This window comes from Cebus imitator, unplaced genomic scaffold, assembly GCF_001604975.1.
Source record: "Cebus imitator isolate Cc_AM_T3 unplaced genomic scaffold, Cebus_imitator-1.0 Scaffold444, whole genome shotgun sequence".
Lineage (NCBI taxonomy): Eukaryota > Metazoa > Chordata > Mammalia > Primates > Cebidae > Cebus > Cebus imitator.
Genome location: NW_016107759.1, coordinates 2,955,884 through 2,966,014, shown reverse-complemented (window position 1 = coordinate 2,966,014; position 10,131 = coordinate 2,955,884). Strand labels below are relative to the sequence as shown.

The 10,131-nt window shown below is 51.8% G+C and overlaps 1 protein-coding gene across 1 annotated transcript in view; it reads right to left on the bottom strand.

Annotated features, from left to right (window-relative positions):
- Positions 1–4,698, bottom strand: part of FLYWCH1 (FLYWCH-type zinc finger 1) — a 39,154-nt gene extending 34,456 nt beyond the window's left edge. Inside the window, exons 1-2 of the mRNA XM_017511102.2 lie at positions 4,539–4,698; positions 2,225–2,339 (exon numbers count right to left, since the gene is read on the bottom strand). The gene's annotated coding sequence lies outside the window, so the exon portion shown is untranslated. The remainder of the gene's footprint in view (positions 1–2,224; positions 2,340–4,538) is intronic.
- Between the last annotated feature and the right edge of the window lie 5,433 nt (positions 4,699–10,131).

The window sequence follows — 10,131 nt, the reverse complement described above, 5'->3', positions numbered from 1 at the left end:
AAAAAAAAAAAAAAAAAAAAAAAAAAAAAAAAAAGCCAGGTACAGTGGTTTATGCCTGTAATCCCAGCACTTTGTGAGGCTGAGCCAGGTAGATCACTGGAGGCCAGGAGTTCCAGACCAGTCTGGCCAACATGGCACAACCCTGTCTCTACTAAAAATACAAAAGTTAGTCAGGCGTGGTGGCGCATGCTTCTAGTCCCAGCTACTTGGGAGGCTGAGGCAGAAGAATCACTTGAACCTCGGACGCCGAGGTTGCCATGTGCCCACATCAAGCCAAGAATTGCAGCCTGGGCCACACAGCAAGATCCCAAGGTTTCCTTCATTATGAGATCAAAAGAGAAATGTGTGCTTCAATGGAAAAAACACATTGTTTGGAACACATCCTTCCAGATTACCTTATTCTTCTCTTCCATTGCCTGTGAGCTATTTGTACAACTCTTTACATTGTGCACAGCTGAGAAACATGCAAAGCAATCTAGCATACAGGAGGCAGGGTCAGGCTCTGCTGCCCAGGCTGGAGTGCAGTGGTGCAGTCATGTCTCACTACAGCCTCAAACTCCCAGGATCGAGGGATCCTCCTGCCTCAGCCTCCCAAAGTGCTGAGACTCCCGGTATGAGACCCAGGCCTGGCTTCTCGTTTTCCATTTAAATAAATACAGACATGTAAATAAATTCCCCCACTGTGGAAGAGGCCAGTTTTGCCTCCATTTGCACATTCATTTCAATATTCCTGATCTATGATCTTCCAGAATCTTCTTTGGATTCTTCCCCCCTCCCGCCCCCGAAGACAGAGTCTCCATCTGTCTCCCAGGCGGGAGTGCAACGGCATGATCTCCGCTCACTGCAACCTCCACCTCCCGGGCTCAAGCCACTCTCTTGCCTCTGCCTCCCAAGTAGCTGGGATTACAGGCGTGTGCCACCACGCCCAGCTAATTTTTATAAGTTTAGTAGAAATAAGGTTTCACCATGTTGGCCAGGCTGGTCTCAAACTCCTGAGCTCAAGTGATCCACCTGCCTCAGCCTCCCAAAGTGCTGGGATTACAGGTGTAAGCCACTGTGCCTGGCCTTCTTTGGATTCGATTGCAAACTAGTTGTAACATCTTACTGGCCCTCTAAGGACAAGTAAAATCTTTAACATGCATTTGTTTTATAGGAGTATAAGAGTTTTATTTCCTTTGTTTTGGTCTAAGGCACTATTTTTCAAACTGCTTAGTCATTGGTCCTAAAATCATTAGGTTCCGGTCAGCAGTTCTTAAAATTACACAGAAAACATCAATTTGCAGCTGGGCATGGTGGCTCATACCTGTAATCTCAGCACTTTGGGAGGCCAATGTGGGTGGATCACAATGTCAGGAGTTTGAGACTGGCCTGTCTAACATGGTGAAACCCCATCTCCACTAAAAATACAAAAGTTAACTGGGTGCGGTGGTGCACACCTGTAATCCCAGCTACTCAGGAGGCTGAGGCAGGAGAATTGCTTGAACCCAGGAGGCGGGGGTGGCAGTGAGCCAAGATTGTACCACTGCACCCCAGCCTCGGTGACAGAGGGAGACTCCATCTCAAAAAAGAATAAATAAATTAGCCGGGCATGGTGGCACATGCCTGTAATCCCAGTTACTCAGGAGGCTGAGACAGAATTGACTGAACCTACCTGGGAGGTGGAGGTTGCAGTGAGCCAAGATTGCGCCACTGTACTCCACCTAGGCAACAGAATGAGACTCTGTCTCAAAAAATACAAATACAAATAAAATTTTTAAAAAGTTACAGTGCATGTTATAAAAGTGAGCATATTTTATGTTATGAAACTTTTGTTACTCGAGTTTAAGAGTATTTTTTTTTTTACAGTGGATACCCATTGTTTTGTGGTAAACACAGGGGCCCTAATGTGTTTCTTTTGTAACGTTCAATCTTCACTCAGTATGGATTTTTTAAGTGAACGGAGCCAAGGCCAGCAGATGTACATGGGAAGCTCAAGTGTCTTGGCTTATGGTGCATCACTCTCTTAACCTCTCTCCCCTTCTCCCAGAATTGAGGGTGTGGAGCAATTCAAGTGCAAGACTGGATGGCCAGCTGGAACACTGCGGTCTGGTGGCCACAAGGGCTCAGTGTAGACCTAAGGGTCACACTTTAGGAACTGTCAGGTTTCTCTCAGACACCAAGGGGTCCAAACTCTAATCATGAAGGCTGGAAAGCCAGGAGGCTCTGGTAGTGGAACAGCAGTTACCTTCACACGTGAGTGAGAGCCGCCACCATCATCGCCCGCACCTGGGTCATGGCGCTGGTTTGCTGGGCAGGAGACCCAGGGGGAAAATCTGGTAACCTCTCTGGGTTGGTTTCACCTGTAAAGAAAAAAAATGGCAAATGAAATACTCCAAGAGAAATTCTTCCATAAACTGCCGATCGTTACACAAAACAAGCTGTTTGTCGTGCAGGTGCAGTAGAGGTCCTGAGTGATCGGAGGGGAGGAGGGAAGGCCCTGCCATTTTAAAAGCTTCTCAATGGGCCGGGTGCAGTGGCTCACACCTGTCACCTCAGCACTTTGGGAGGCCGAGGCGGGTGGATCATGGAGGTCAAGAGATTGAGACCCTATCTGTCTCTACTAAAAATACAAAAACTAGCTGGGCGTGGTGATGCATGCCCGTAGTCCCAGCTACTCGGGAGGCTGAGGCAGGAGAATCGTTTGAACCCAGGACGCGGAGGTTGCAGTGAGCCAAGATCGTGCCACCACACTCTAGCTTGGCGACAGAGCAAGACTTCTGAAAAGCTTCTAAACAGGCCAGCGGCATGGTGGCTCTCTCTCAGTAGCTCTCAGCTCTTTGGAAGGCTCAGGTGAGAGGACTGTTTTGAGCCCAGGAGTTCAAGACCAGCCTGCAAAACATAGTTAGACCCCCATTTCTACACAACCTACCCACAACTGAGCTGTGAGGGGTGGAGGTGCTTGCCTCCAGCATGAACCCCTATGGTGACATCACATGCTCAGCGCGTGCACACAGACATTCCTCCTTGAGAGGCTGAAGATGGCAAACACCCAGATGATTAGAATTTACTCCAGAGCTTCACAATCTCAGCGCCATTTTGGACCAGATGATTCTGCTGGGGGCGCTGTCCTGTTCGGCTTGCTCAGCAGCCTCCTTGGTCTCTACCTGCCAGATGCCTGCGTCATGCCTCTGCCCCACACTGTGACCACCAACATTGCAGAATGTCCCCTGGGATGCAAAACTGCCAGAGAACCACAGCTCCAAAGCAACTTAGAAATCAGAGGGCAAAGAAAGGGAGAGCTCAGCCAATGAGACCCCCAGCCCCATATTCCCCAATCACCCTCCAACAGAATCTTAGCTAAGTTTACTCCTTCCCATAGCCTAATGCGTCCTCAAATCTCACTCTTTATGCCTGATCACACCCTCTTCTTTCCATTCCCACCACCTCAGGCCATTATTCCTTACCACCTCCTCTTAAGCCCAAGCCAAAACCTCTGAATGATCTTGCCGGCTTTAGCAAGCAGCCACTCCAATCTCCATATCGGGTACTGACAGGTCACTCTTCCTAAAGCTTAACTGTCAGCACATCTCTCCCCAATTAAATCATTTCCATCTCCAGCCTTATTCCATCAACAGCTGGGCGTCATAAACTCTCTGCAATCTGGCCCCAGCCTCAGACTCCTTCCTTCCACACGTCCCACCAGTAGCATTTGGGAGAGGAACGAGATGAACATGATCAAATTACACAAGAAAATCTAGATCAAGCCTTGGAAATCACATTGGCCCTGGAAAGCAGAAATATGAAAATAAAAATATACCGCTCCTTTGGAATTGGAAGTTTGCACATAATTATCTGACTATGGGAGTTTAGCTTCCTCCCAGTACAAGCAATAAAGGGAACAACAGCAAGGTTTAGAGCGAGCGTTTCAACTACGTCAGAGCCGTTACGTGCAGGCTCAATGGGTTAGCAGCGGCCTTTTGGAACCCGGTGGAAGAGAATGGAACGGAATTGAATCCAAACAGATACAGCTGCGTCATGTGAGCTTGGACAAGCGTCTCCCTTTAAACTCGTGCTTCAGTCATCCAGACCCACAGGCGCAGAGTACACGCGTGAAAGACATTTCTCAGTGTCGGCTGGGTCAACAAAGTTGAAAGCCGTTACCGGAGATCTGTAGGGTCAGAAGCGGGAGTGGGGGCGTCCCGACCGGCAAAAGTGCAAGGTCACTGGGATCGCCCGAGCTGCAACCGTGGGACTGGGCTGGGGCTGCGGGTCCGGGAAGGCAGCGCTGGGCGGAGAGGACACCGCCAGGGGCCGGCGGGCTAGTGCGGGGCTCCCGGATACAGGGGTGTCGAACTCAGTTCAGGGGCAGGTGGGTGGGGAAGGAGGGGACAGGAGCAAGGAGGGAATCGAGGGAGACCCCCCCCGGAAGCGGCCTGAGCGCAGGGACGCGGACCCCCCCCCCAGCACCCGCTGCCCTGGGGACCGCCGGAAAGCTGGGCCGGGGGCGCGTCCACGCCGGGGACACTAGACCCTTCCCGCCCGCTGAGGCCCGTCCTCACCGACGGCAGCGAGGCCCTAACTCTCAGGCGACAGCGCCACGGCGGGTCCCTCAGCCTCTGCCGCTGCAGCAACGGACGTCGACCTTGCCGCCCAGGCCGCCGTCGCCACCCCGACCCGAGCGTCCGCTCCCAGCCAAGACCTGCCCCTCGGCAGCGAGCCTCGTGCCCGCGCGCGCGACCCCGCCGGGGAGCCGGCCACGCGGAACGCCCAGGCGGGCTCCTTTTGAGCATGCGCAGCAGGACAGCTAGGCCCATTCCTTAGGAAAATCCGCCCTCCGGGTCTTCCCTGAGCGGCGCCGAGCCGGAGGCCTGGCCTATCAGCGCGTGGGGGCGGGGACAGTAACTCACGGAGGAGGGGGGACATCCCGGGATTGGACAACGACGTCCAAGGGGCGGAGCTAGGACGGGGTGCTGGGCGGGGCGCTCTTGGGGTAAAGGGACTGGAGTAGGGGTCGCTTGAGACCCCAGGACAGTCCCCAGAATCTGAGTTCGCCTACAGGAAGCGGGAGCGTTTGCTGACAGGCACCCTTGGGCGTATCAGTTTCCTGAGCCCGTGGGAGAGCGATTCCCATGCATCTCATTGACTCCTCCAGCGACCCTACCCCAGAGCGGGTCCAGTGTGAGGTTCAAATAAACGATAGCCACGGGTTATAACCTTGATTAACATACGAGCCCATGAGTCGAAACTGAAGGAAATACGTAAATGGAGGAGAAAAGGCAGCTGTTTATTACAGTGGAAACCTGAGAACAACAACAAAAATACCTGGGCTGGGCGCGGTGGCTCACGCCTGTAATTCCAGCACTTTGGGAGGCTGAGGTGGGCGGATCACCTGAGGTCAGGAGTTCGAGACCAGCGTGACCAACATGGAGAAACCTCGTCTCTACTAAAAATACAAAAATTACTCAGGCGTGGTGGCGGGCCCTTGTAATCCTAGCTACTCTAGAGGAGAATCATTTGAACCTGGAAGGTGGAGGTTCCAGTGAGCTGAGATGGAGCCAATGCACTCCAGCCTGGGCTACAGAGACAGCGCGAGACTGTCTCAAAAAAAAAAAAAAAAAAAGCAGAATTGTTGCATAGTATTACAAAGGCTGCATGACTTGTGATGTAACACATTGAATGGAGAAGCAGGTGTGACAGCCAGTAGTCTTCTGTTAAGCCAGCAATAAAAATATTTGCAAAAATGTAAAACTATGTCACTCTTATAAATTTCTTTGGGAAAATATTGTAAAGTTTCTCTTTCTTTTTCTTTTTTTTGAGATGGAGGTTTCACTTTTGTTGCCCAGGCTGGAGAGCAGTGGTATGATCCTGGCTCACTGCAACCTTCGCCTCCTGGGTTCAAGTGATTCTCCGGTCTCAGCCTCCTGAGTAGCTGGGTGTGGTTTCAGGCACCTGTAATCCCAGCTAGTCTGGAGGCTGAGGCAGAATTACTTGAACCCAGGAAGCAGAGGTTGCGGTGAGCTGAGATCACACCACCAGTGTGCACTCCAGCCTGGGCAACAAGAGCGAAACTCCATCTCAAAAAAAAAAAAAAAAAAAAAATTACCTGGGTATAATGATGTGCTGTAGTCCCAGATACTCAGGAGGCTAAGGTGGAAGAATCAGTTGAGCTTGGGAGTTTGAGGCTGCAGTGAGTTTCACTCATGCCACTGCATGCCAGCCTGACAGAGCAAGACCACGTATCAAAAAAAAAAAAAAGTTCATCCATGTTGTAGCATGTATCAGAACTTACTTCTGAGACAGAGTCTTGCTCAGTCACACAGGCTGGAGTGCAGTGGCATGATCTTAGCTCACTGCAACCTCCACCTCCCAGGTTCAAGAGATTCTTCTGCCTCAGCCTCCCAAGTAGCTGGGATTACAGGTGCCTGCCACCTGCCATCTGGCTAATTGTATTTTTAGTAGAGACTGGGTTTCTCCATGCCGACCAGTTTGGTCTCAAACTCCTGAGCTCAGCTGATTAGACTGCCTTGGCCTCCTAAAGTGCTAGGATTACAGGTGTGAGGCACCGCGCCCAGCTTAATTGCTCTTTATGGCCAAATAATGTCCTCATGTATGGTTATATAACAATTTGTGTATCCCTTTGTTGGCCGACATGGGTTATTTTCACTTTTTGGCTATTGTGAATAATAGTGCTATGAACATTTACATACAACTCTCTGTGTTGGCATGCAAGGATTAAAGGCATGAGCCACTGTGCCCCACTGAAATGCTATTTTTATTTTGCTTTTGAGACAGAGTATCCCTCTGTCACCCAGGTTCGAGTGCAGTGGTGAGATCACAGTTCACTGCACCCTCAGTCAAACTCCTGGGTCCACAGTTCACTACACCCTCAATCAAACGCCTGGGTCCACAGCGTGGGTAACCCTCCATCTGGGCACCGAGGAAGGAAAGCTAAGCAGATCCTGGCACAATTAGTGCCTGAAGAATATCTCAGTTTATAGTGTTATTACTCAGTTATTTCCTTCATATGATCCTTTATATATAATCATATATTAGTTTATAGAATTAGTGTCTGAAGAATATCATACTACTCAGTTATTTCCATATATATATATATATATATATATATACACACACACACACACACAAACACACACATATATACAATTATATCTTAGTTCATAGTTGGAGGAATGTCTGGAGCAGACACAGTACAGAGCATGAATTAGGGGATAAACAGCTATACATATATAAGCATATCTTGCTTATAGTCAGAGGAATGTCTAGAGCAGACATGGTGCAGAGCAAGATTTAAGGGAAAAACAGTTACACCAGGACAAGAACATGGCCCAGGCGGCAGCGTTCAGTATAGTAAAGATGCCCACTGTATGGCAAGCTTGGAGCAAGAGCCACTCGTCCTGAAAAAGGAGTTGTAGTACCTTGCATCCAGTTCTTGTGGAAGGCTGCCCTCAGACAAGCAATCCCGCGAGTCTCCGGCTTAAAACCTCTCTGGTATAATCACACCTTGGTGACTGTGAACTTTATCAGCCCTTGTTACTGTGCTATCTCAAAAGTACCTTCCTATAGAAATCACTGGAAGCTGCCAGCAGGTGGCTATAGACCTGGTCAGCTCTACTACTATGCTGACTCAAGAGCATCCTCCTACAGAATTCCTTAGAAATAGCCTGCCCCTAGACAAGAAGTATTGCACACTGCACTCTTCACCCATGGCACACAACCCACCTCCTAGCCTAGGTGACTTAATGGGGGTGGACCCCTTGTTTATTGCGCACGTGATTGTCTCAACCCTATCACTGTCCTTGAGATGACCTCACTCACTACCCTTCCCCGTCTTGTACCCAATAAATACAGACGCTCCTGGACGTTCGGGGCCTCGCCTGTCTCTGCTTGTAAGTGGTGTGGCCCCCGAGCCCAGCTATTTTTTCCAGTCCTCTGTGTCTCGTCTCTTTACTTCTCTGATCCAGCGCCCCAGCACAGCGATAGGGAACACCCCACGACCCTGCGGGGCTATGGCCCTACACGCAGTTCACTGCACCCTCAATCAAACTCTCTGTGTTGACATGCTGGGATTACAGGCATTAGCCACCATGCCCCACCGAGATGCTGTTTTTGTTGGTTTTGTTTTTTGGGAATCTCCCTCTGTCACCCAGGTTGGAGTGCAATGGTGAGATCACAGTTCACTGCACCCTCAATCAAACTCCTGGGATCCTCTTGCCTCAGCCTCCCAAGTAGCTGGCACTACAGGTGCACAACACCGCACCTGGCTAATTTTTGTATTTTTTGTAGAGACGGGGTTTCCCTATCCTCCCCAGGCTTAAACTCCTAGGCTCAAGCTATTCATCCGCCTCAGCTTCCCAAACTGCTGGAATTACAGGCATGAGCAACCCTGACCTACCTTCGGCACCCTGTTGACAACCCCTTGATCATGAATGTGGTTTGTTTCTAGATTACTGATTCTATTCCATTGATGTATCTATTATTTTTACTATTATTATTTTTGAGACGGAGTCTCGCTCTGCGCCTAGTCTGGAGTGCAGTGGCACCATTTTGGCTCACTGCAACCTCCATCCCCCGGATTCAAGCGATTCTCTTGCCTCAGCCTCCCAAGTAGCTGGGATTACAGGCGCCTGCCACCACGCCTGGCTAATTTTTGAATTTTTAGTAGAGACGGGGTTTCATCATCTTGGCCAGGCTAGTCTTGAACTCCTGATCTCGTGATCCACCTGCCTTGGCCTCCCAAAGTGCTGGGATTACAGGTGTGAGCCACAGCGCCCAAACTGTTTATTATTATCACTATTATTATTGAGACAGAGTCTCGCTGTCACCTGGGCAGGAGTGCAGTGCTAAGATCTTGGCTTACTGCAAACTCTGCCTACGGGTCAAGCGATTCTTCCGCCCCAGGCTCCCGAGTAGCTGGGATTACAGGCGCGCAACACCACGCCTGTTTTGCCCAGACTGGTCTCAAACTCCTATGCTCAAGCGATCCTCTCGCCTTGGTCTTCCAAAGCACTGGGATTGCAGACGTGAGCCACCCAGCCTGCCTCTTTTGGGGATTCTTGCAGCTTTTCTGTATGTACAAAGTCATGTCAAAGCAGAAGTTGGACAAAGGAAATACTCCCTTGATCCCCTGAGCATTCCACAAGCTAAGAGTCTTTTTCCATTGGTCCAGCCCTCGCCCATTGATTCCGCCCTTTCATTGGCTCCGCCCATTGATCAGCCCCGCCCATTGGCCCAGCCCCCTTCCATTGGCACCGCCCCACCCACTGATCAGTCCCACCCATTGGCCCAGCCCCGGCCCATCCCTCACCCATTGGTTCCGCCCCCTTCCAGTGGCTCAGTACCTGCCCTTTGGTTCAGCCCTCGTTCGTTGGGGTTCAGCACTCGCCCATTGGTTCAGGCCTTGCCCATTGGTTTAGCCCTCCACGATTGGCTCACTCCTTGCTGATTGATTCGGTCTCCACCCATTGGTCACTCCCCTGCCCACGGGCCCCGCCCTCCCCCCCGGGCCCACTGCGGGCGGGGGACACTCGCCATTCTCCAGCTGCCCAGCTGCGCGGTGCTATAGGGAGGGGCTGGCTTCGAGCGCGGAGAGCTGCGGGGCTCTGGGCGCTGTTTTCCTGTGAAACACGACGGCGGCGGCCAGAGCGACCTCAGCACTGCGTCCTGGGCTCACTGGCGGCTTTCCCATCCCCATGGGGTTGCCTCGGTCAGCCCGCCCCTTTCTTCCCGCCCGAGCCCCGCTCTGGCTGCGCGTCCTCGGCTGGCTCGGGGAGGGCTCCGCTCCTTCCTAGGCAACCCCGAGTCCCCGCCTCACGGCCTGCCCATCTCCTCTCGCTCTAAAGCGGCCGCTGGAGGAGCCCCCGGCTCCGGCGGGTCCAGGTCAAGGTCCTTTGGGCTCCTGTATGTCCCACACCTCTTGCATCCCGCACCCGCGTCCCACACCCACCCGCGTCCCCTCTGGGCGCCCTTCCTTCCCTGAGTCTGTCCACATCCCCTGCGGTTCGCCTCAAATCTGCACCGCCCAACCCCAGAAACTTCCGCGCGCTTCTAGTCCTCGCATCCCCGGCCTCAAGGTGTCCTCTCCACCCGGCCCAGTCGCCCACCTCCCACCCCTGCAGAAAGCAACTTAGAGCC